Below are 27,295 nucleotides of genomic sequence, written 5' to 3'. Positions count from 1 at the left end.
CCTTTTTCATGATACAGTGTGAGTATTTATTTAGTGGAACTACTGAATTCTTAACATGTCTATCTTTGCACAAATTATATGTTTTAGATTGAGATTTAAGGTAGCATAGGAACTGAGTTTAAATTATTTTGTTACTCAGAGTTGTCCCTAGACACTCTCTTTGGGGTTGACCACTTGTATTGTTAGTTCACATGATGACTTGTGAAAGAACTTTCTGTATTTCCCTGTATCAAAATTTAACAACTTTGGGAGTACCTGGGTGGCTCTGTCAGTTACACATCTGGCTCTTGATTTCGGTTTGGGTCATGATCTCAGGGTCGTGGGTTGGGCCCTGGACTCAGCATGGAGTCTGCCTGAGATTCTCTCCCTCCTATCCTTCTGCTCCTCCTGGTACTCTCTCTCTCTCTCTCAAATAAATCAATAAATAAATACCTAAAAAAAAAAAAAAACTTACCAATTTCAGAGGCACTCTGCTCTGAACTAGCTGTGAGTTAGGAGGGAGTTGAGATCAGTACAATGATGTTAATGGATATTAATGTCTTAACATATTGCTTTCTCTGGAATATTGTGCTTTAATCAGGATCATATTGAAGAAAATCAGAATGGCAGGAATGAACCTATATCAGAGATGGAATTGTAGGCAAAGAGGGAGATATATTTCAACCTGAGAGCTTTCTCAAGGTTCTCATATACAAGGAAAGAGGCACCTCACTTCCCACCAAAGCTAGCTTAAATAGCCTAGCCCACTGGAGCACTTAACACACAATCTTGATAGTAATATGCACAGATTGTAAGTGAAAAATATTCATGGCAAGTAGTAGACATGGCAATATTTTTAAGGTTATGATTGTAAAGGGCCTCTTAACATAATAATTCTCGATAATGAAAAGCCTCTATGTTGAACTTATTTAAATAAAGCTGTAATTATCTGAACTTCATCCCATTGGCCATATGCTTCAACTATGCATGGACTTACGAAAGTAATTAGTCAATTCACGAATTTCAACCCACTTTTACTCCTAATCTCAAAACTTAATTTTAAAAAATTTCTTGTGTAAGTAATTCATTCTTAAGTAGGTCATTAGTTGCAGTGAGAAAGGGAAAAAAAATCATTTATTTGCCTTTCAAGTAACTCATATTTCAGCCAGGCTTCGCTAATGTTTGCCCTTGTGGTCTCTAATAAAGGCATAAGCAAATGTTTCTTAAAAAGGTGTTTCGGCCAAAGACAAAACAGTGATCAATGACTGCATCAAGGAAAAGTAGTTAAAAAATTCATAAATCAGTGTTCAGTTTATATTCCTATGAATAAAAAGGCAAACAACGTTCAGGTTAAGCAAAACCACTGGCCTTTATTACAGGTATAAATATTTGAGATTATTAACTGAACTTGTCACTGCTATTAAATTCCTATGAGCACTCAAAATTTTAATGAAGGCAGAACATTTTGCATTAAATAAACAAATTTTTTGGCAATGAATATGCATATTTAAATGGATCTTAAGTCATAAATGTGTTTAGGTTTTCCCTAGATGCAAGTAATAAAAAGAATTCCCTTTTTATGTGGGCCATGCATAAATATATATTTATTTAGACAAGCTTTCAGGAAGAATTTAGAAATGTCTTTATAAAAAGTGACATTGTTTAGAAATAGTGACAGATATATTTCATAAATATATATCCAAAATATTTAAAGGGGATGGCTCCTCACATTTTTAATTATATTCACTGACTTTTCTGATGAGAGAAACTCTTTTTGCCAGAATTCACTATTTATTGCTTAAAATGTCTCATTTATTCACAGACTCATTTAGAAGTCATTTATTTTAATAATTACAGCTGAAGGTAGGGAGTATAAGTCTCTCTCTCTTTCTCTCTAATTCTCTTTCTCTTCCAGTAAGAAGGCAGAATGATTTGAGGAGTAAAAGAAGGAAATCTAGCTTTCTACAAGACAATACAATGTTGCAGTCTGCCCAGAAACACTACTTTGTGTCTAGTTCTTAAGATACTTATATCCATTCAGGCTTAATTACTGTTAGTTGGAGGCTCTAGGGATCAAAAAACAGGCTAATGGATATCTGAAAGAAAAAAGAGCATAGTAAGCTTGAACATGGCCACATTCATTTCTAGATCCCCTACCCGCCTGTGGGGAGCTGAGGGACTGGTGATGGGTCCAGACAGGAGAACTGACTTGAGGACATGAGTAACGACAAGATAGGGGCATGCTTTATCCAGACCTAGCTTGCTTTTCCTGGGAGTAAAGGGGCCCAGGCTCCTTCAGACATATTATACCAAGTATTTCTTCCAGAGCCCTGCCAGCTCATTTCTGCGATCCCTCTAAATGGACTAGCGAGGTGGGAATGATTCAGTACACCAGGAAACTCTAAAATCCACACTCTTCTAGCAATAATAAATAAACCTTTAGAGTTCTGATGGTCAGGCAATTAAAAAAAAAAAAAAGTCCCTTTACATAGAGTACTGATGATTTATATTTTCATGCCAGGAAGGCAAAATGGACAGTTTGAAAAAGATTATGTTGTTTCTGGAGGGTTTTGATTCCAACAGGACAGCAAAGGGAAATTCCCTATCACCTCAAGGCCATGCAGCTCCAACTCTCTCCAGGAGTTTGCCCTTTAAAAGTCCCTTTAAGGCAGGAGAGTTTTGATAGCATTCCCTTTCCCCTCTCTTTCATGAAATCAGGTGAGGAAACCTCAAAGCCTGAGGTGCTGAGGTGTGGGGACAAGAGTGTGTCACCTCTTGACACCTGGCATTCCGAGCTTAGTGTAGAAGATGAGGCTACATCTCCTCAGGGAATTTTCCACAGCAGCCGATTAGCTACACCCTTGCAATGGGGTTTCAGGGTATTCAGGTCTCATTCTCTTTTATCTGTTTGTGTCCACTGGCACACACACAAGACAGCAGAGAAAAGCACAAGATGCATTGGTGTTTCAGCTGGGCCATAGGTCCTCAGAGGACCCTGAAGGCGTGAGGAGAGGCCGTGTAAAAGGACAATGGACCGGCCAGGGAGGCATCAGCACATTAGTCACAGCTCCCATCCATCAGGAACACTTCTGGGGTGAGTGGGTGCGGTGGTGCAAGTGTGAATGAGAAGTGGGAATGCTCTCACACTTCATTTATGGATTTCACAGCATGGCGATGGGGAGTGAAAAGATTATTCACAGGAGTCTCACCAAAGTTTTCTTCTAGACTAATGGTATTCCAAAAACATATTCACCTAAGTATTTTGAATCATGGGGGAAATGCTGAAATGGATAGCATTAATTGCTTTGTATGAGTGTATGATATATACACACATATATAATCTTACATCATTTCAAACCTATATTGAGTTACAAATGAAAATGCTGTCAAGTTTTAAAAAATAAAAAGTAAGAAATAAAAATTATAAAAACAGAAAAGCTCTAAGTTCAAATAATAGAAATATAGTATATATATTAATATGTAAATCCACAATACACATAGTATATAATATGCAAATCAATCATGAGTATATTAATATGCAAATATGCATTATTTGTTAATGTGTGGGTTCATATTCAGATATATATATATATATACATGTATAGATAGTCTGACTATTCTAATCATCTTATCTTAACATTAATGGGCCAGTCATCCTCCCTCAGCACTGTTTTTCCTTCCACGGTAGACCTAGAAATTCTTAATGACCAGGAATTTGAAATCTCCTCAGCCACTTTACATATTCTGGGATCTTTAAACTAGACTTAACATTTGTATTCCAAAATATAATATTTCATAAAATCATCCTTTACAATCCCATCCAAAGTGGTAGTCCAAAGTAACAGAGTCACTCATTAAGCAGGGTACTTTGCTGAGTATATACACACAGACATCCAGACACACAGACATACACTTGACTGAGTGACAAGCTCAAGTGACTTTGCACATCGGGAGTAAAAACAACGGCCTCTCTCAATCCCACCCCCAGGCACCTCTCATCTCTGGGAGAATAAAAAAGAGGCAGAAACCTTAGCTCTGACTATTTACCCAAGAGATTGGGATTTAATCTGCAAGTAACACAGATTGCCTAAAAGTAACTGGATTTAAAAAAAAAAATTCTGCTATTTGGCAAAATGAGAAAACAGAAGCATTCTATCCCAAGTTCAAAATTAAAAAATAAATGAAGTTGCATTTATTTTTCACCCTTGAAGTTTATGACTGTAAGTTACACAACCAACGGTGTGATTTTCCACTTCATTCACGTTATAAGATTCAGAGCTGATGTTCAGAAACTTTAGGAATATCAAATGGTACTCAAAAGAGTTGATTATACATAAGATAGGAGTTTTGCTGGGTGAATGCAAGCAGTTAAAACTCTTTTGTCTTTAAAAGAAAATTTTGATCTTTTAATTCATATGCTTTGTGAAAGTTACTGTCTGAGAGTATCAAAGTGGTCTTGTCCTCCTTGTTGATTTTCAACTAAATAACAGGATTACAGCTTATGTTTTCTAGATATACCAAAGAGACTCTACAAAACCACCCATGACAAATACTATTTTCTTAAGGATAAACCACAGAAGATATCAGCTAAGAAATACATTTTTAAAATCTGATATCAGAATTTGAGGCATAAAACATTAATGTAGAAACTACTTTGTCATAGGGACAATGAGAGTCCTCTACGTTAGCAAATAATTCAGGGAAAATGCAGCTGAAGTATTTCTGATCTCTCCTAGTCACGCAAAAGTAAACTTAAATTGATTTTTTTCTTTAGCATAACAAAAATCATCTTCAAACTTCACTAGTATCTTTTATAAACAAAAATAAAGACAATTGTTTTCATTTCAATAATTTCCATTAGTTATCATTTTTTAAAGATTTTATTTATTTATTTGACAGAGAAGGATCACAAGTAGGCAGAGAGGCAGGCAGAGGTGGGTGGGGTGGGGGGGAAGCAGGCTCCCTGCTGAGCAGAGATCCTGATTCGGGGCTCGATCCCAGGACCCTGAGATCATGACCTGAGCCGAAAGCAGAGGCTTAACCCACTGAGCCACCCAGGTGCCCGAGTTATCATTTTTTATCTGTCAAATCTCACCACAAAAATTAAGGAGACAAGACTTTAATAAACTGAATAGATTAAATTTGACAGCACTGTTCAAATTGTCTGAGGGAGCGCATGGATCACAATCAGTTAGGAAGAAAGAATACCCACCGTCATGGGTGTGAAGGCATGTTCTACTTACTGGGTGTCATTGTGGCTGAGGGTGCCATGACACATCCTCCTGATGGGCTAAGGCAGGAAGAAAAAAAAAATACATCACCCATGAAATTCTCAAAGACGTTCCCTAATCCTAACTACTTACATGTTCTGAACTGACTGTAGTTAAACTAAATAGCATTAATCTACACAAAAGGAAGCCTACCAGAACAATCTAATAACTGCATATTTCTTTGACAAAATTGCTAGGATTCTAGATCTTAAAACTAGTAAATATAGGTGCATGATTTTGGAGTGGCCCATGTGAGGAATGGCAATCAGAAATTTCCCAGAATTGAAGTGAAAATCACAGATTCATATACCTCACTTGCCAGTGTGAGAAAAGATTCTATGTCTTTCAGCATAATTCTCCATACAAAGATCAGGGGATTCCTTAAAGCAAAACTGAGCTACGGACCTAGTCCTTTGTTACAAGGACCCTGTTCTCACCCACTGCTCCATCAGGGAGAGAGATTCCCATCCTTCCAGGTTCCCTACCAGGGGTTACTTTGATACCATCCTTGATTCTTAATTATCATTAATTAAGAATTAATTATTATGATCTCTTAAAAGTGGCAACCAACACATTCCCAGGAGCATACCCAACCCTCATTAATAGAGAGTGAATGATGGGATATAAAGAAGATTTACTCTTATTCAAGCAGAATTGTGTTTCCCCCTTCATTCTTGCCTATGGGAACAACAAGCTCTTACCAAGACTGCAATAAAAAAAAAAAAAAAAAAAAAAAGACCTGATCTTTCATGTACACCATAGTATTTTACTATGCCATCATTTGTTCTCATTGTATAGTATACCATTGTGGATCTCATCAGTGGTTTCAATGATCTGCACTGTATCTATCTCTTCCCTCTGGGTGCAGGGAAGGCTGGCAGCAGAGGAAAGCATGATGCACTGTCCTTGGCTACAAGTTTTCCATCTAAAGCTGTGGCCCATGCACCCTGTATGATGTGGAGAGAGAGAGCAGCCTTTTTGGAATCTCTCCTCACTCTTGTCCTAGAAGTTCCTTTTCCCTCTCTTCTGTGCTGGATTTCCTATTTGCTGTGTCCCATGTTTTTCTCCTGCTCCTTCAGTTTGGCTGGATCACAATTTCTGGAAAATGATATCTGTCATGTTTGATCATGTCTGTATTCTCTCCTCTCATTGGGCTGACATTCTGGCTCTGTATTAAATTCTATAAGGAAATTATATTCTTTCTGAGTTTTGAGGAAATGCTCCTTTTTTCTCACTTACAGAGTTGATATGCTATTTAACACTTTGTATATGACTGGTTTTTCCATCTGGATGCCTTGAGAATCTTCCCTGTGCCCAGTTCTGAAATTTCACACTGATGTGCCTTATGTAGACCCATTTTCATTCATTGTTTAAGCCTCCTAGGAGCCACTTTAATTTGAACACTCATGACCTTTAGTCCTGAGTAAATGCCTTCCATTCTTTTCTTGATGATTTTCTTTCTTCCATTTTCTCTGTTCTTGTTCTTTTTAAAATTCTATTATTGTATACTTCTATTTCAATTATTATAGATTTTCTAGACTGTTTTCTAAATTTCTTATCTCTTCTCACCTGTTTTCTGTTGTTTTTGCTCTACTTTCTCAGTTGATTCTCTGACTTGATTTTCAACTCTTCACTTTTCTATATTTTAATCTCCAAAAAGATGTTGCATTTTGTTTGTTTTCTGAAATCTTTCTAGCATCTTATTCTCAATTCATGGATTACTATCTTCTCTTAACTCTCTAAAATATTTATTAAAAGGGTTGAAAGATGTCTTTTTCCTCACCTGTTTCTTTTTCTGCTGAGTTGTTCATTCCCTGTTTGTTCTGGTTTTTATCTTCCACCTTGAAGGTCTTCTGTGGCTGGAAGCTGTGAACACGGGTGTGAGGCTTATGGACTTTGAGCTTCATTATCATGTGATGTGGGTGTGCCATTTGTCAGAAAACTATGATGTCAGTCACATTAGGTCTTTTGGGCTACTCACACTCCCCACGGGACAATCTTTCTGGGTCCTATTTGAGTGAGGGAAGCCTGGTGGGGCACCCAAGCCCTCAGCATCCAAGATGCATGAATTCACCTGAGCCTGTTGTTTGCGGGATGGACAGCATATCCCCCATCTGGAGACCAGTGGTCTAAACTCTCATTGCTGCCCCTTTTTTGACCTCCCCATTTTGTTGTGGAATCCGTTTGAACTTTGCTGCCTTAAAGTATTAACTGTGAGGAATATATTTCTGTTTCCTTGACCACATGTGGTCATTGACTCATTTACTATTCAGGTAGGAAAGAACACATGAAATGATTTCTACATACAGATGGGAAAGCTGTCTCAGTGGTGGCACGGGATCTTCTATCCAGGAAACTTCCCTATGTACCTGGAAACCCCAATAATCATCTCGTTTCTCAAAATTTCAAGTTGCAGTGCCAGCAAACTGAAATTAAGCCAGTGCTTGTACAAAGTAAGCACATGCAGCTCTGGCAAATATTTAACGTTAACTACAAACTAAACTTGCACTTTCTTTTAGTGCTGTTGATTAACAATAGCCTTCTTTTCCTTAAAGAAACTAGCTAAGGGAAACAATATGAGATGTTAGTGCTGGTGACGGACATAAGCAATTCCTCAATAGTATATGTCCTTCAGTCATTTCTATAGTAATTTTTCACACCAAACACTCATTTTCCCTATGGCTTCCCCTTCGTCTCTATATTTTTATTTATTATAATTTTTCCCTTCTGTTTGGCATTTTCTATGGTTTTTTCATTTTCCTCATTTCTACTCCTCCAACTCCGTTTCTACAAAACTTTCTCTTCTCTATTTACAGAGTAAATTCATGATCAGTGACATCTTCTAGCCAACAAGCTCCTCAATTATCAATAAATCAACCAATAAATGATTGTCTGAATAGAGAGAGAGAGGGAGTGTGTGTGTGTGTGTGTATGTGTGTTGTATGCACGTGTGCACACACATGCACACACACACATGGGGGTGTGGGAGAATATATAAATCCAGGAAATAAAGCATGAGAGGTATAAGAAGCCATCTTCATGAATATTCTATCGTTGCAAGGTGTTTTCATGCAAACCAGTTTTGATAAATGTATATAAAATGTAACATAAAAATGTGGGAGATGGATCCCTGATTAAATTTCCTCCAGCTGGCACTTTGCCTGCCCCTGACATTGTTAGGGATGATTAGCATTCCACAACAGCCAAGTTCACGGTGTCAGTGGTTGTGTGCTTGTCCAGATGAACAGAAAGTCATTCTTGTTCTGTTAATATCATTAACAAAAAAATAATGCTGGCAAGATTTGGGTTTGAGCTTCCGTCCTTTATCTGCCAAATTTCCATTTTAAATGTAATCAGAACATACTTTTAATACTGAAAGCAGCTCGGTAATAGCTGACATTTATTGAGCATTCACTACAAGCCACTGAGCATACAAAAAACATACATTATCATATTTTATCCCTTCAAATCTCTGAGAGGTACTTGTGATTACTCTGCATATTTTACAAGTGGGAAAACTGGCTCTTAGATTAATCATGTGCCCAAGGTCACATAGCTGGAAAAATGTAAAATCTAGTTTGCATGGCTCCAGTGTCCATCCTCTTAACTACGATGCCTTTGTGTCTCCAATATTGGATAGAATATACTTTAAACAATCCATTAAAAACTCAGGGTAATAGTCTTCTTGTTCCTCCATGTCATTTTATTAAGAAAATATGATAGATCCTAATAAATAGCAAAGTCATCCAATTGTATGAATCCTGAAACATTCTTCGTATGTCAAAACTGAGTAAGCATTAGAATCACTACCTCTATTAAGAATGTATTAGTTATATATTGTTGCCAGATAGGAAAAACATTCCTGGGTTTATTCTACTCTACTAAACCCTTCTGACACCACTATGTGATTGTCCACACCAAGCAATTCTGATACTAACTGCCTAGTGTTACCGCCATCCCCAGGGTCAGCAGACTGTCCGCCACTTCAGATGCCAATCACAAGTAGTGGGTCCCCAGGTTACTCTAACTTCTGTCTGACTCAGCTACAAATCAGCAGTCCCAGTGGCATAATGGTTTTGAAAGACCAGGAGTTTGGACTCCATATAAAACCCTGACCCCAATGCTTGAAAGCTCAGTATTTCAAGCATGAGACTTTATCTGAATTGAAGTCTTATCATCTGTAAAATGGGTACTTACATTGCAGGTTTGTGATGAAGAGAAAGAAAAACAGAACATATAAAAGTACTCAGCAAGTGGCTGAGCAGTACACGTAGGTTTGCCTTTATCTTTCACATAATTGTAAGAGGTTGAGACCCTAGGAGAGAGAAGAAATGCCCCCAAACTCTTTAAATCACCTGGTCTGCTCTAAAGGCTGTCTAGGGTCATCAAAGCGTACCTATATAAAAAAAAATTTCTCTGAACTTCCAGAAATAGACAATGCTGTTCAAATTAGCAGTTGATTCTATACTATATTCTACTATTTTCTAATCATCTTTATGGAAGGGTGTTTTGTACTTAAAATGCCTTTAATCCTTCAAGGAATTTTCCTCCAGTTCTTTCGTGTTCTCTACTGATTATAGTAGTTTAGAGCTACTGCATCTTTTTTTTTTTTTTTTAAGATTTATTTGTTTATTTTAGAGAAAGAGAGAGAAGGGGGTAAGGGGCAGAGGGAGAGGGAGGATCTCAAACACTCTTCCCACAGAGCAGGGAGCCTAAGGCTGGGCTAGAACTCACAGGCCTGAGATCATCACCTGAGCCAAAGTCAAGAGTCCAATTCAACCAACTGAACCACCCAAGCACCCTGCTATCATATGTTTTCGCAAAAAACAGGGACACAGAGTCCGACAAACAAATGGGTCTTTAGAATTTTTTAAATTTACATAGGAATCCTGCTAACATTATACAAACTTAATTGTATTAGTTATACTTTTGATTTCCCTTTTTGAAAAAAAAAATCCAGAAAACTGTCCACTAAGATCATAGTGTGCAGCCATGGCACTCACAATCCCCAGTATAGTTCTGGGTACTCTGTACCTCTTGCTTTCACCTAGAAATCACAGCTCTTTGGAACTAAGAGGGGATTTCCAGACTTGAGAGCTACAAAATTGACTTCGGGACTGGAGGAAAACAGGCATCGTTTCACTGAAGGCTTGAAATCTCAACTGAAAAACCAATCTGGTAGCCATTAAGTAGCCACTTCTTTCCAACCCCAATATCTTTATCTAAAGATCGTACAACAAGCACATAGTAAAAGGTACTCGAGATTGGTTGGAGAGCCTGACCTACAAAATCAATATTAAAAGTAAGAGCATAAAAGGAACATTGCCAGGAAAAAAACCCAGCAGACTCAAAGGTTTTCTAATGAATGGTCTTAAATGTCTAAGACTAAGTAATCAAATGGGCAATGGACTGTGTGGAAATAGCAACATTAGGGCAAGAAGAGCTCATGGCCACATTGTGTATTGATCCAGTACGGTCCTAGGAGGAGGTCGGCTGCTTCTCAGGAAAAGGACTTTATCACGGAGATGTTTTCTCTTGAGGAGACTATGAGCCCCAGTTGTGTCCAGGTGAAAATAATTCACATTTAGTCACTTCCTGCTTTGATTTCCAATTACTTCTCCATTATGGATAAGCCTTCTAATACTAGGAAAGAGGCATCTAAGATATTAGATCTGACATCCACCAAGACATTATAATAGTCACAAGCATTTACAAAACTAATCACATTGCTTTGATAGGAGCCAAAGCTGTTAGATATTCAGGGGGGAAATTGACCAAGCCAAAATCCTACTGAGAAAATTGAAGATAAATTTCTTAGAAACTGTTAATGATAGAGAAGTCATAGAGGACTGGAGGTTTAGCATAACAAGAATGAATATTGACATTTAATCAGGAAATAGAGAGTATACATTATTTTCAAAATAGTTGTGAAGTAAGAACTTGAAAACAATTGACATAGCGGGACCAAAATAATCTTTGTTAATCAAAAAGCAGAAATCACACAGACCACATTCTTGTGCCTATGAGGCAATAACTTTATAAAATAGTGAAAGGAACAAAGCCTATGAAAATTGCAGTTTAAAAAAGTACTTTTCTCAATGACGCAAGTTAAAGAAAGAAATTAAAACTGAAGTGAAGAGGCTATTGCCCACAAAGTAAACTGTGATGTTTTAGTCATTAAAGCAAAAATATAGATCGAAAGTACAGAACCCAGAAGCAAGCACCGGAGTTTTTGAGTTGATGGGGGAAGAATGTATAATTCCAAATGACTATCCATTTGGAAAAGGAAAGAAAGCAGTAGTAGTTCCTTTTCGCACCGCGGGTAACAATTAAGTTTATCTGGATTACAAAGCTATCTTTTAAACTGTAATTACCTTAGAAGGAGATGTAGGAGACATATGTTGTAATATTATAAAGAGGATGTCCTTCTTAGGAAAGCCACATAATTTCAAAGTCATAAAGATAATTTTTAAAAAAAAGGAAAAGAGAAAAGAAAAAGGAAAAGAGAGTCAAAAGACAAAGATTTGCTTACATAAAAAGCATAAAACTCCATTATGAAAAACAACCGTCTGAGAGAAACGATGGCTTACAATACACCACAGACAATGGGACCCTATTCAGGGTTCCCTATACTAGAGAACCTAAGAATAAATAATTACCTTTGGTCCTAGACGCCCCATACAGACTGAAAGGTCAGACCATAAATAAAACTAGAACTCCAGCCAATAGCCCAGTAGGTCACTTACCCTGGCAGCAATTGGTCCAAAACAGTCAAGACTTGATTATGAACCGGCAGCTTCCCTAATTTTAACCCTGCTCCCATCTTTGGAACAACAGGAAAAAGCCAAATATGTACCCCCAACCCCTCATATGGGACGCCCTACTCTGAGGAGTCCACCCGCAGCTCCTCCACACCAGCAGCTTCCAGTCAGTGCACATCTGAAGCCTTCCCTCTTCCAGTGCTAGGCTTTCCATCTTCTTTGCCTGCCTTTGAGTCTCTGCTAAAGGCACCACCATCACTTGATGGTGGCTCGTTCCCTCGTCGTAGCAAACTCCAAATAAATAGACTCCTGTTCTCTCTCCTGTGAGAGAGTCTTCATTTATTTCCACAGTGGGGACTCTAGTTGTTAATTTTCCACGTAGGTGGACTTAGAGAAAAAGCCATGAAAAGACATATTCCTGATTGATCACACATCGATTAAAGATTGAAGCGTTTTCACTTTTCTCTTAAACGTGCCTGTGTGATTTGAAAAAGGTCCAGAACTTTCTGTTGTGTTCCACTCTTCCCTGGTGAGGTTGATGCTATGGTTCCAGTGCCTCTCCCGTGGATTCCATGCGAAGGAGAATAAAAGTAAACCTGACCCAAATCTATGGTTTAGGTCACTTGGCAAGGTCCTAGAGTTTCTCTTACTCCATGGCCCAGGGAACAGCCTGGCCACAGAGCCGCATTTAAAGGGCTGAGCACACACACTACTATTTTGCTTCTCTAAATCAAGTACTGAGCTGTGCTAGTAAGTGCCTGTCTTAAAAACAAGCAACTAAGGAAGGCCGAATCATAGCAGAGCCAGGAAGAGCCACGTTTCCCCTGTGTGATGTTTTTGGTTGGATAGTTGGGTTGGGTTGGGTTTGCTTTGTTGTCAGAATGGGCCAGAAAGAATGTGTATGCAGCCCTAAACAAGGAAATCATAAACATCTGGACACCAGAGTCCTGGGTGACTTTTCCCCAAAACACAGTGACAAAGGACAGGAAGCAGAGTTGGAGCCCTAGGAGAAGAGCAGTCTTCGGCCTGGGGAAGCCTCAAGGCTCCTGAACTACTTTGTTTAAGAAACATAGCTCATGAAGGAAGAGTACAGTGAGTCCACGACCGTGGGACTGATGGTCTGTTGGCCATATTTTAAAGTAATCAGTATCCAGAACTCCTGGGTGCCTCAGTCGGTCAGACAGATGCTCAGGTCATGATCACGGGGTCCTGGGATTGAGCCCTGAGTGAGGCTCCCTGATCAGCAAGGAGCCTACTTCTCCCTCTCCCTCTGCCGCTCCCCCTGCTTGTGCATTCTCTCTCTCCCTCTCTCTCTCTCTGTGTCAAATAAATAAATACCTTTAAAAAACAAGCAAACAAACAAACGAATAAATAAATTGGTGTCTGCTAGAACCCTCACAGGTCTGAGGAGCCCCAGGCCACTTCTGTTTACTGAAAAAAGAAGAAATGCCAAAAGGGGGATGCACTGTTGTGTCCACATTTTTCATGCTTGGTCCTGACTGTGTAGCTTTGTGTCTACCTGAACAATGTTTGTGAACGGAACCTGGGAGCCACACAGAGGGAAGAACAAAAGTTCTTGGAAGATTAGGAAGATAAGGATCCATCCTCTTAAGTAGTTGTATTTTCTTATTTTTAAGGAGAAATTAACCTTTATTAACTGATTAACCTTTACATTTTGGTCTTATTAGTGTTTGTTTTCTACCACAGTGTCCATGATATCAGCTGGTAGGCTACTATTATCCGAACACCCCATGTCACCTTCCTAAGCAACCCAAGGCAACTGGAATGTTCTGTCTTACTAGCCCTCCAAACTTACCATTGAAAAAATTCTAACTAGGGGGCGCCTGGGTGGCTCAATGAGTTAAAGCCTCTGCCTTCGGCTCAGGTCATGATCTCAGGGTCCTGGGATCGAGCCCTGCATCAGGCTCTTTTCTCGGCAGGGAGCCTGCTTCCTCCTCTCTCTCTCTCTGCCTGCCTCTCTGACTACTTGTGATCTTGGTCTGTCAAATAGATGAATAAAAATCTTAAAAAAAAAAAAAATTCTGCTTAGGTATCAGCCAAAATCAAAGTTGCTTCAACCTCTATTCCAGCCCAACGTCTTCAAGCAAATTTTGTTCCATTCAGATCATTTATTCTGAGAAGTAAAAATGTTAAGAGAACATATTCTAATTCCAGAAACATTATCACAGATGTCACTGACAAAGTTACTAGGAAATAACTATAAATTCTTGGAAAGGCAAACTTAAAGCAATTTGTCTCCCATAGAATCTCGATGAGTTTCAGTTTGTAATTTATGAAGATGTTTTCCTGCACCAGGATATTGTAGTGTAGTGAATAATAACCCAGTAGCAAAAATATTGAAAAACAGATTACAAAAACAGTGCCTAAAAGTACTTTTAGGATCTTTATAAGTAAAGGTGACTTGGAGAACTTACGGGATCATTCCATGAACCACAGAGATGCTTATTCTTCTCTTTTTAATGCATTTCTAAATATACAAATGTTTAACGAATTAATTGTAAAAATCTGTAAGTTTTGGCTCCCGATTTCTATGTATAACTAAAGACTTTATAAGGAAGTTTCCTTGAGGTTACTTCTCTCTCTCTCTTTTTAATTTAAATTTTAGATAGTCAGCTAGAGTGCAAATTGGCTTTTGGAGTAGAACTCAGTGATTCATCACTTGCATACAACACCCAGTGCTTATCACGAGTGCCCTCCCCCTGCTCATTCCAGCCCAGCGCCCACCCACCTTCCTCCATCCAACTGCAGTTTGTTCTCTGTCTTTAGGAGTGTCTTATGGCTTGTCTTCCTCTCTTCCTTAGGGTTTCTTCTAGCTGGAAGTCTATGCATGGAGTTTGGCGTATGTTTTTTACCTAAAGATGTTGTCTCTGATTTACATTAATCTGCATTTGTTAGTGGTCAAAGAATGACTTCTGTGAGATCAACATTAGCACTAATTCTGAAATGTGTCCATCCTACTTTCCTCCATCCCAGACAAGATCCACATTTACTGCTGGGACTTCTGTGTCAGGGGCTTTTCCAGATCCTGCATTTCCCGGAAAGGACAAGACCTTTTTCCTGGGAGCAGATCTAAGGACCATGGGCTCATGTTAGATATCATTCATGTTTATCTCATCCATCTAAATATTCCCCAAATCAAGGAGAAATATTAATTCATGTGCATCAAAGTCATCACCTTTTTATATCTTCTATGAAACAATAACTCTAAACCCCTATTTCCTTTCAAATACATAACACGTTGGTATAATGGAAAGAGAGGGAAAAAAAAAAGAGAGAGGGGTGTTTGGGGTGAATCATGTACCCTCAAGTTTCATATGTTGAAGACCCTGGTACCTCTGAGTGTGGCTATGTCTGGAAATAAGGTCTTTAAAGTTGTGATTAAGTTAATCTGCAGCTATCAGGGTGGGCTCTAACCCAGTATGGCCAGTGTCCCTCTTTATTAAAAGAGATTAGGACACAGACATGCTGCAGAGGAAAGCCCACACGGATATACAGGGAGGAGAAGACAATCATCTGCAAACTAAGATGAGAGGATTCAGAGGAAAGCAACCTCGCTGACACCTTCATCTTGAAGTCCTAGCCTCTAGAATTAGAAGGAAACAAATTTCTGTAGTTTAAGCCACCCAGTCTAGGGCACTTTGTCGTAGCACACAAATATAGAGGATAAGACCTCGATTTATGGCCCAGATCTGCTCTTTACTTGGATGAGTGACTTAAGCCCTCAAAATACCAGGACATCTATCCCCAAAGTGGACATAATGCTTTCATCAAAACCTCCTAACAGTTCTGTGGTTTTAAATTCTGTCTCCACATGGCTGACACTAAATGTCTCTTACCTTTTCCCTAAATCTATACTGTAGCCATCTACCCCCCCTCATATCTCCACCAGGGCGTCTAACAGACATATCAGATTTCATATCGCTGAAACAGAACTCCTAACATTCCCCACAAAAACTGAGTTCTCTGTAGGAAGTGGAAACTCTCACATTCTGGTTGTTCAGGTCAAAATCTTAAAATCATTCCTGACCCTCTTTTTCTGACGACCCACATGAAGTTCATCACCAAAACCTCTCATCTCTACCTTCAAAACATGTTCAAGTACATGAATTGAGAGAATTTTTAGTGGAACCAACTGTAAAGTCAAGAATTTATCTACTTGAAAACAAAAAAACACTATGAACAAAATCAAATGACAAGTGACAAACTGTAAGACAATGTTTGCAGCATCTACCTCAGGAAAAAAGGCTGTCATCCCCAATATATAATACATTTTTTAATTGAGAGAAAATATCCTATAGAAAATTAGGCAAGAGTCATGAACAGATGATTCACAAAAAGGATCTAAAAATGTCGTTAAAAACATATGAAAAGATGTTCCATTTCACAAGAAGTGCAAATTAAAACTACACTGAGATACTATTTCTCACTCATCAAACTGGCAAAAATGCAAGAGCTTGACAATACAATCTCTTGGTAAGGCTGTGGGGAAATAGGCCCTCTCATATATGGCTGTTGGGATTATAAAGGGGTATTACCCTGATAGAGGGCAGCTTGGCGTGAAGTAACAAAATTACCCATGGATTTACTGCTGATCCAATAGTCCCACTTCTAGGAATTCATCCTGATGATACATGTCCATCAGTACAAAAATACAGAGGCACAAAGTTATCCTTTTACAGCATCACTGGTAAGTGTAAAACATAGGTAACTTCCTAAATGTTCAAGTATAGGAGATAAAACAGATAAACTACTATACTATACCCAGGGGAATACCAAACAGCTGTGATTGCCAGGAGATAGTAGTAAGTTGGAAAAAAAGGCACGTACAAAAGACCATACTTAGAATGCCAATATTTTCATGATAAAGTGAAAATAAGAAAATATGCATGTTTTCTTATCATTACAAAAAAGAACTCAAACCAAAAAACACGCACAAGAACAATAAACCCAGAAAATAATGAAGTTGGTGACCAATAAGGCAGAAGGAGGAGAGGGGAGAGAGGAGGGGGTGACATTTCTCTGAGTACATCATTTTGTGTGGTTTTGGGTTTTGAAAGCATCTTAATATCCTACATTGCTAAAAATAAAATTAAATCAATATGGACAGAAAAATGAAATTGACATGAAAGCAAATTGAAACAAATGAATCTAAGTAGAGGTCAAAGGAATGGCACAACTACACAGGAGGGAAGGAGAGAGGGCGGGAGGGAGGATGGCAGGAAGGAAGGAGGGGGGGGGGGGGGGGGGGGGGGGGAGGAGGGGGGGAAGGAAGGAGGGGAGGGGGGAGGAGGGGAGGGCCTTGTCGCTATGGCTTCATCTCATGTGACCCAGGCACTTAGCTCCAGACACATGGACCTTCCTGCTGCTCCTTAGACATGCCAAGCAGCACCCACATCCGGGTGTTATACAAGTCTACAGGGCTCTTCTCACTTACTTTCGGATTCTGGTCCTAAGTCACCATAATGGAGAGATCTTGCCTGCCTACCACACTCCCTTTTTTCCTCTTTGATATATTGTTGTTTTCTCTAGCCCTTACTGGAAGATACTTATATACCTATATAAAATATAGGTGGGATGTGTGTGTGTGTGTGTGTGTGTAAGAACCTGGTATATAGGAAATGCTCAATGACTATGTGGTGATTGAACGGCTGGTATTGTTGGCCCAGACAAATGAGCACAGGTGCAAAGCCCCAGACACCAAGCAAATGTTATTTCCCATTCTTCATGTGCCCTTCTTTGCTTTGGGGATTTCCTTTTTAAAGCCTAGGACCTAAAAACCAGTCAAGAAATGCAGCAAATAGAGCAGGAAGAGATGTGTTCTGCCTCTAGCTCTTTCTGACTAATCAACTCAGCTTCAAGGGCCTGGAGGAGCTATTTCTCTTCTTCCTATAGCTCTTCCATTTAAAATGGTAATCCCAGGTCTCATTTTGTATTTTCTCCTGTACCAGGATGTGAAGGTCACCCACTTAGAAAACTCTTCAGTTGATGTGAAATGCATTTACAAGCAGCAACTAAGGCAATATAAAAGTGAAGATGAATTGGAGTTATTTATATTCAGGAAAAATGTACTGGAGGAGTAAGGTAAGAAAAATGTGTCTCTCCAGCGGGAATGCCTTATACATGGTTACAAAACACCCATGGGCCACCAACTGCAATTATAACCTCCCTTTTCTCCCAAAGCAGCTGGGGCAGGCAACAGGCAGGACAAGGAGGATGGCCCTGGGGCACTTCCAAAGGAGAGGCATTAAAGGTCTGAGGAAAAACTTGAAACAATTTTGTAGGTTGAGGGCATTAAAGTGCTAGCCAGTGGAAACATAAGAATTCAATGGATTTGCTATGCTTATTTCACAGTTTGGTCTTTGGTTTTCAAGTGGAATTCTGGAGTAGAGAAGCATCTTAATCTTTCTGGGCTTTAATTTTTCAAGGTGGGTCATTCCAGGCTTTTCTAGACACCCATTCTGCTCTTCTGCAAGTCTTAACTCCATCCTTCATTGGTCAAAACCTTAACCTCCCCAGTCATATCTTCTCCTCTGACCCAGCAGAGAGCACTTTCAGAAAGTCTTGAAGCTTCCACCAGCTGCAGACAGACACAGTATTTTTCCAGAATAAAAATAGCACTTGTAACTTATTTTTCAGGGAGGTGAAGGTTGTGGGGGGAGCTGGGAGGGGTGGAATATTGCTCACAAAAGAAAAAGATACTGACATTTGATTCCTTTAGATACATTCATTTAGCTGGTATGGATACTCTGGATGGAATTCTTTATGTGCTAAAACATAATCACAGGTGTTCATAAACAGTAGAACAGATTCCATTGGAACGTGGGGCTAAACCACCTCCGCAACTTTTTAAAAAATTACTTAAAAATTCTTGTGGATAGTCTGTGTCACTCAGAAGTCATTATAAATCTAAGAAAAGTAAATTTAACAAAAAAAAAAAAATTAAACCATAGTCTTCATGATTCAAGGATTTAACTTTTTAATCTTTTTATAATAGAATATGTTCAGATAATTCATTTGAATTACCCAGAATGATGGGTTTTTTTTTCTTTCCAACTCAAAATAAAATGGATTTTTGTGTCATTTCATAACACAATGTTTGTCATAGTGCTGGTCATGAATTGATTTAGTGGGTTATAAACGAGTAGTCTCTTAAAGAAATAGAATAAAATAGAGTTAACTGAATATCTCTACAAGAATGGCAATTATTTTTCTTAAAATTTTGTTTTTAAACTATGTAAATGTGTATCTATACTATGCTAGGCTGCCCTGTAAAATGTAGTTCTTACTGTGGATTGCAGAAAAAAGGTATTTTGTTTTATTTATGAAAAACCATAGATTGGAGCTCCTGGGTGGCTCATTCAGTTAAGCATCTGACTATTGATTTTGGCTCAGGTCGTGATCTCAGAGTGGGGAGGTTGAGTCCCACCTCCTGCTCTGTGCTGATCTGCTGAAGATTCTCACTCTCTCTCCCTCTGCCTCTGCCTCTCCACCCTCCACCCAACACAGGCAAGTGGACACACGCACCTGCCTCTCTCTCTCTCTAATGACTTTTGGAACACTGAAAAAAATAAAATAAAATAAATATTTCCTATTAAAAAAATCTTTAAAAATTAAAAAAAGAAACCCTTAAGAAAATCATGGATTTAATATTTGCACCTTCATAAGCAGTTAGCAAACACCCACGGTAACAAATCCAATCTAATTCTTAGATTCGCTGAAAAAGAAACACTATTTATGTGAACTAATTCATAGAAAGTTAATCAAAAATATTGGATCTTTCTCAGGAAAAATAAGTACTTTACTATAAAAAAATACATCCCTAACTTCTTAAAAATTACTGCCCTCAGTCAGTGTATAAGCTGAAGGGTTTTAAAAAAATCTTACTTACCTTAAATAAACTTAAGATTTATGATAACTGGGCTTTGTTGGCATTTTGAGGATTAATTTGAAAATTTTTTATTAAACGGAAATGCAGACAGATTTATTGAGAGTTAAGTCTCAAAAGAGGCCTTTTCAGGGCTTATTTCATTATGACAAAAACTGCTGAGCACTCAGCAGTGAGCATGACATCTTTGGCAACTTGATGAGGGATGGGCACTTGACAGATACTGCCCTGGACTTTTACCCTGGTTCTGGAACCTTCCATGGCTTCCTGTGTTAGAATTCCCCAGGGAATCAGGCGGGGGAAGGAGGGCACTTCCCTTGTTCTATGGCAGTCCCTATCAGCAGAGTAAGAGTCCAGTGTGGCAGCTGCTCTGGGACTGAATGAGAAAAACGTGGTATGTGTACTTACAGACTTCCCTTTGGGATCATGGCATTTCCTGAGAGCCACTGGGATGCCCCTAGACTTCTGAAGCACCTTGTGTATCGGGGGTCATCCCTGTACCGGTCTGGGATGTGGTGCTCTGACTGTGACCATTTATCCTATTTTGCCCTCCGTTGCCCAGTCTAACATTAACTGCTGTTTGGCAGTGTCTTCCGAACTCATTTGTCCCTATGTCGCTTCAAGGAATGCTTTTATTGTATGCCGCCCCCAACCTTTTCTGAATAGAAAATCAGCCATAGATTGTGGTACCTGAGTAAAAAGTAAACAGTTGACAGAAGTACTTGATGTAATGCTTTCAGAAAAAAAAATCTTGGTGTAAAAATTAATCTCGTCCATCAGTAAGAATATTTGAAGCTGACTGACCAGCTTTTAGAAGCCTTGACAAGTCATTTTCAAAATGGCACAGAGTATAAATGGGAAATGGAAAATGTTGTTTTGGCTGGGAAAGAGTCCAAAAAACTAAAGTACTCCTAAAATTTATTTCACAGCATTTCAATATCCCTGCCCTCATGCTCTCTTACAAGCAGTGGTATAGGTTTAAAAGCTAAGTTCCCAAGCCCAAACACCATAAACAAACCTTTACCAGAGAGGCCCTCTGTGAGACAAGATGGTGTAAATATTAAAATTATAACAGTGGTTGCAGCTTAAACATTTTCTCCTCAGCTATAAGAATAGTGCCTGCTAATTCTAGGGCATTCTGGTGCCCTAGGGTTCAAAAGAAAGCCTAGTGAAAAAAGTTTTGAGGGATACAGAGCATTTGTTTCCTATGCTATACAGAATGGGATATGTGAAGGCCCCCCAAAGATGTCTGCCTCTGAAGTCCAGAACCTAGGAATACATAACCTCACATAGCAAAATAGTCTTTGCAGCAGTGATTATGTTAAGGAACTTGAGATGAAAAGACAATCCTTGTTACCTGCCTATGTCCAGAAATCACAAGAGGACTCATGAAATAGGCAAAGGAGAAGTCAAAGTCCGAGAAACAAGGTGTAAACAAGAGTTGGAGAGGAAATAAGATGTTGTGCTTCTCACTCGGAAGCATGGAGGAAGGGGCCACGAGCAAGGAATGCAGGCAGCCTTGAGAAAAGGCTGAAAAGTCAAGGATATGGATTCTCCTCTTCAGGCTTCCAGAAGGAAACAGCTTGGCCAAAACCTTGTAGCCCAATGCAGCCCCATGACACTGATTTCTGACTTTCTGAAGAGCAGAGAAGAAAGAAATCTGTGTTGACTCCCTGGTTTCAAGAGGAATTATTATAGCAGCAATAGGAAACTAATACATTTATCAAGCTCCTAAAAAAAAAAAATAAAGGAAAATAAAGAGAGGAAGCCCCTTGCATCACTTAAACTTTGGGCGAAGGTATTTGATTCTTAGAACACCTGCAGGAGGGACACCTGGGTGGCTCAGTGGGTTAAGCCACTGCCTTCGGCTCGGGTCATGATCCCAGAGTCCTGGGATCCAGTCCCACATGGGCTCCTTGCTCGGTGGGGAGCCTGCTTCTCTCTCTGCCTCTGCCAGCCTCTCTGCCTGCTTGTGTGCTCTCTCTCTCTCTCTCTCTCTCTCTCTCTCTCCCTCTCCCCGACAAATAAATAAATGAAATATTTAAAAAAAAAAAAAAGAACACCTGCAGGATCTGCTTCCCCCCGCCCACCTTCCGAAATCCAAACAGGCTTTAGCCTTCAGTTGCCACTCATCAAAAAACAAAATAAGGAAGATGGGAAAATGTCCTACTCACCCAAATAATCTGAAAAATTCCATGATGGGGAAAATGTTTTGGCATAACATCTCAGACAAAGTGCAATTTTAAAAAGGTAAGTATACATACGGAACAGGTTCAGCACAGGAACAATACCAAAGATATGGGACCTGAAGCTTCATGTATACATAAGACTTCCATGAACGTTGTCTTAATTTTCATGATTCCTCCTTAAATATGTATTTATATTATAAATATAATGTGTATTTAGCTACTTACTCTGGACTGAATCAGGTAATTCAGAGGAAGTACAAATCAGCCACATTTGAACAAATGAGATCATTTAACTATTTTTTTTAAGATTTTATTTTTATTTATTTGACAGACAGAGATCACAGGTACGCAGGCAGGCAGAGAGAGAGAGAGAGAGAGAGGAGGAAGCAGGCTCCCCACTGAACAGAGAGCCCAATGCGGGGCTCCATCCCAGGACCCTGAGATCATGACCTGAGCCAAGGCAGAGGCTTTAACCCACTGAGCCACCCAGGCGCCCCATCATTTAACTATTTTAAATGAAAACTTATTAAGTATTTTCTCTATCATTAAAATGTCAAGAACAATTTCATGCTGTCAGAGACATTTATTCTCCAAACTCTTTTTTCTTCTTTCTTAGTTTAGAATCCACCACTAAGTGAAAGACTCTCCCTTAGCATCTTACCCCTGATGTCAGGGTGCTTCAAACAGGGTCAGGTAAAATATAAATGACACATGGTTCTGATCATCTATTAATGTTGGGCTTTCGTATCAAACACACACACACACACACACACACACAAATAGTAAGGAGAAAGGGAATGTCAAATTCTCTGGATTTTGATAGTAATCTGAATGAAGCAGATAGTTCTTCCGGTTCAGTGAAAGTGCTTACAAAAGATAAAGAGAAATCCTGAAAAGTCAAATTTGCCTAAGATTTGAAACGGAAAGGTCCAAATGGTAGAATTCAAGAGTTTGCAGGAAAACTTAGGTCATTATGTCATCTTATCCGGTTTCATTTTGTCTTTTCATTTTGTTTTGTCTTGTCTTTGTTTTTCACAGGGGAGAGTTAGTCCCCATGTAAAATACAGCCTGGGGTCCAGAAAGTTCATGCAAGAAAGTATTCACCCTAAGAACTTGCAAATAAGAAAGGGCCATGCAGCAAGCTGGCAGCAAAATGAGAAACAACCTCTCAGAGAAAGGTCAAGAGATGATGTAGAGTGAAAAATCTCCAGGGAACTGTCAGTTTCTGAAAATGAAAATGACAAAAGTGACAAATTTCAGAGAGTCTGAGGAGAGCAAAGGACAGAGGTTGAAAAACACAGAATAGAACCGCCGGCCCTCTTCCTCTGAAAGACCAGTCAAGGTCGTTTCCTCAGAATCCCTTAGGAGTTCACCCCTAAAGAAAGCAAAGGGGAACCTCATCCTGATCATTGTTAGTCAAGAAGAGGTTCTTCCTGACCAAGGTGAAGCCAGGAAGGCAGAGATCAGGGCTCTCTGAGCTGACATCCACAGCCCCAACCTTATTACCTGAGCTCCTTAGGTAATTTTTTCTTTAATATAAAAACAGGGGGGCCTGTGTGACTCAGTCAGTTGAGCTTCAGACTCTTGATATTAGCTCAGATCTTGATCTCAGGGCTGTGAGTTCAGGCCCTGCATTGGGCTCCATGCTGGCCATGGGGCCTACTTAAATAAAAATTTTAAAAAATTAAAATTAAAATTAAGAAAACAATAAAAAGACATAGAAGTGTCATACAACCTGTTTTGTAGTGATCTCCTGAGCACCGATGACCAAGGTTAAACCTACACCCACAGTAGACACACACACACACACACACACACACACACACACACACACACGAGCATGCACACATAAACTCACAGTAAAGGGTTATTAAGCCACTCCCCAGCTGGTGACACCTCTCCCTGTCACTGGCAGAGGACACTTTCTCTCCCTTCTTTCCCATCCTATTGTCTCTTTCCATCTCCCTCTTCATCTAGGTACTGAGGGAAGCATTCACAACATTGACTTGAACTGCTGATAATATTCAGCAATTTAAAAGCTTCCCAAGCCCTACCCATTGTTGCATTTTTAAGCATTTTGAGAAACAATGCAGCAACTCCAGTGGCAGAGCTCCCGACCTGGGGCCAAATGGAAGCTGAACTGAGAATAGTCCAGAAGGTTTTCACGTACAGCCTGCCTATCTCCCAACCAGGCACTCCAGCCTCAAAGAGATAAAGATGTGAAAAAGCCTCTCTTTAGAGAACAAAATATGTAATATTTGTCCAACCATGAAGATTCTTTGCTTTTTTATTATATCTTCTCCACACTTGGGATATGGTTTAAAATGCACAGATAGCCATCACTTAACTACTTTGAGATAAGTTTATATCTTTTGGAGGTTTGAGTCATTTCTTTCAAAAGTTATTTTTAACGTTGTTCATTTTTGAAGAAAATGCTAGAATACAATGTCATTCTGCAACAGCGGTTTTACATCAAATGCTTTTTACTTTAAGTTGTGAAAACAACATTGATTATACTGCCAAATGTTGCTTAAAAAAACCCCACAATTCTGCACCATAAAAGGACTTTGAGTCTTGTTTATTATCATCTAAATTGTACATCATACACTTGACGGCAACAGATTGTATGCTAAAAAGCCTTCACTATCTCGACCAATAGATCTTATAATAAAACAACTCAGAAGTTTTTGCAAAAGCCTGATTTGGTGGATTCCTAATCTAAAAGAAATCTTTTTGTTCCCCTAAGACAAACGCTGATTGTGTCCCTGCCTCGATTGTTCCGCCCAGCGGTGTTTGGTAATCCTGGTCACCCAGAACAGCATTGAAAAGAGATGAAAGGAAAGGACAGAGATGTTGAACATGTCTGAATTCCATCCCCAAAGGGCCGCACCCTGAGGCACAAAGGCTGGTTTTTGTCTCCCCACATTGCATCACACATAGGTATTTTTATGTTCCTCCTGGGAAACAGCAAAGAAATTTCAGAGGGACAAATCTATTAGCATCGATCGAACGAATCCAAGAGTCTGTCCTCGTCTGAGCTAATGTCATTTGCCTGGTTTCAAAGTTTACTTGCCTTTGGAAACAGAGTATGAGTCCAGGTTCCCATGGTGGTGACCACATTTCTTCAACAAGTTAGATGAGGGGAGCCAACGGTATTTCTATGTCTAAATAGAGGTTCAGAGTGTCAGAAACATGGGGACCAATCTCATGATTTCCTAACATCACTGCAAAATCCAAAGATTGACTTGGAGTTTGTGCATAATGTTATGTTAACATAAAGGCTAGTCCTGGATAAAAAATTAATGTAGAATTCACTCAGCTGGCTTCTTTGATGCAGGAATAACCTGGTTTAGCTACTGTCTTATACTGTCATATATAGAACTTAATGGAAGACAGTAATGCTGGATTTGATACCTGCTTATGTCTGCTTTCTTACAACTGACAGAATATTCTAGGCTGAACTTGTACATTGAACTTCTACAAGGATTTGAGTTAAACCATTCTTTTAAAACTCTTGCATTGGCTCTATTGCCATCAGAAAACAGAAGCTTTATAGCTTTTGTATTGTCCAAAGATATGTCTCATCCAACTTGATCTTATGGATCTTGTCACTTCCTATCAAGAGGTGGACTCTATCTTTCTCTCGAAAGGTGAAATCAGACTCAAGATTCTGTAATTCCCTGGTTTTTCCAGTAGACAGCAATAATAATTAAAGACACATTGATTCTCCTAATGACATGAACAAAGCTTTTGATCAACTGACTATGGCCTTTGACTGAAATGGTTTCCCTGCCAGCCTTTAAGGCATCCTTTATTCATTCTGATACTTGCTGGACATGATCTAATTTGCCTGACTATTCTGGCTTGGGAAGTTTTGAATATATGATATGTCTAAAGAGAGTATGTTAAAAATAAAGCTATCGTATTACGGATCAGCATTAGCAATGAAACATTTGAAACAAGACCACAGCCATTCCTAAATCTTCCTCTTGGATACACGCAGAACTTAAATAGATCCCTGCTATAAATAGTTAAGAAAGAAAACTTGGTACAGCCAAGCTTACGGGATTCAAAGGTGCCTAGTTCTATTTTTCTCAGAAGAAAATGTTTCATTTTCTTATTTGTTGTTTCATCTCTTATTTTATCCAGGTGTCTTCTCCCAGAAATGATTCAGTATTTCACAAGGCCTATGAAAAGAAAGACCAAATTCAGGGATCGTCACTAGAGTTTGATGCATGGGGACAGCTCAGTGATTTAAACCACAGGACTTCCTTATTTTTCAAACCAGGTTCTAGCTTTTACTTCAGGCATTCATAATAAATTCATGAAGATGAGCTCCAGGCTTGTTTTCCTCACTTGTCTATCCTGTATTTGCAGGTTCTTCCATATCTTTACATGAGCATGGCTCCCAGCAGGAACTACGGATTTCTTAAATTTTTCAAAGTCTTCTTGGGACCATTACATCAGCACTAAAAACAACTGACTGTTGAGTGGGAACACACATTTTTTGGCTTCCTAATAATAATTATCTGCAGTGTAATATGGAACTGTCTGCTATACTCTACTAACTGGGGAAACAAAATAAGGTCCCATTCTTTTTACTGTTCAAATTAAGTTGTCCTAATTCTCCCAGTCCACCTGTGGGGCAAAGCATTTCTTCCATTCCTGGGGTCTTTATTCCCAAAAGAAGTTCCTAGACTCAGGGGTGTTTGTTCAGTGCATTGGCCCAGTTTTGATGACCAGCTATCCCAGGAGGGAGCCTAGAACACCTCCCTTGGTCAGAGTCTTAGTCTGTTCAGGCTACTGTGTGAAAACACCATCGACCATACAATGCGGCTTACAAACAAACACAAATTTCTCACAGTCCTGGGGGCTGGCACTGCCAGGCTCAAGACCCTGGTGGATGTGGTGTCTGTTAAGGGCCTTCTTCCTAGATCACAGAAGGCTGTCTTCTTGCTGTGTCTTTATCTGGTGCTGGTATCAAGGGAGATTTCAGGGGTCTCTATTATAAGGGCACGAGTCACTCCCAAAGGCCCCCACTTCCAAATACCATCATTGGCAGCTAGGAGTTTAAGATATGAATGTTGCGAGAATACAGATGTTCAGTCTGGATCGGTCAATCCAGTAGTCAATACTCTTCAGCTATCGTGATTTGATTATCACTCTGCTGATGCAGTCCTTGCCTACAGA

At 39.3% G+C, this 27,295-nt stretch overlaps 1 protein-coding gene and 1 long non-coding RNA gene across 2 annotated transcripts in view; one reads left to right on the top strand and one right to left on the bottom strand.

Moving 5' to 3' along the window:
* CTXN3 (cortexin 3) overlaps positions 1-5,247 on the bottom strand; it is a 31,886-nt gene extending 26,639 nt beyond the window's left edge. The window contains exon 1 of the mRNA XM_059416579.1: positions 5,223-5,247. The gene's annotated coding sequence lies outside the window, so the exon portion shown is untranslated. The remainder of the gene's footprint in view (positions 1-5,222) is intronic.
* The window catches only part of LOC132027852 (uncharacterized), an 80,740-nt gene extending 54,387 nt beyond the window's left edge, over positions 1-26,353 (top strand). Inside the window, exons 2-3 of the long non-coding RNA XR_009407227.1 lie at positions 17,980-18,112; positions 26,255-26,353. This is a non-coding gene — a long non-coding RNA (uncharacterized LOC132027852). The remainder of the gene's footprint in view (positions 1-17,979; positions 18,113-26,254) is intronic.
* Positions 26,354-27,295: the final 942 nt, after the last annotated feature.

This window comes from Mustela nigripes, chromosome 12 (genome assembly GCF_022355385.1).
Source record: "Mustela nigripes isolate SB6536 chromosome 12, MUSNIG.SB6536, whole genome shotgun sequence".
NCBI classification, from domain to species: domain Eukaryota; kingdom Metazoa; phylum Chordata; class Mammalia; order Carnivora; family Mustelidae; genus Mustela; species Mustela nigripes.
The sequence above is the reverse complement of the archived record's forward strand: the minus strand, read 5'-3'. Positions and strand labels throughout refer to the sequence as shown.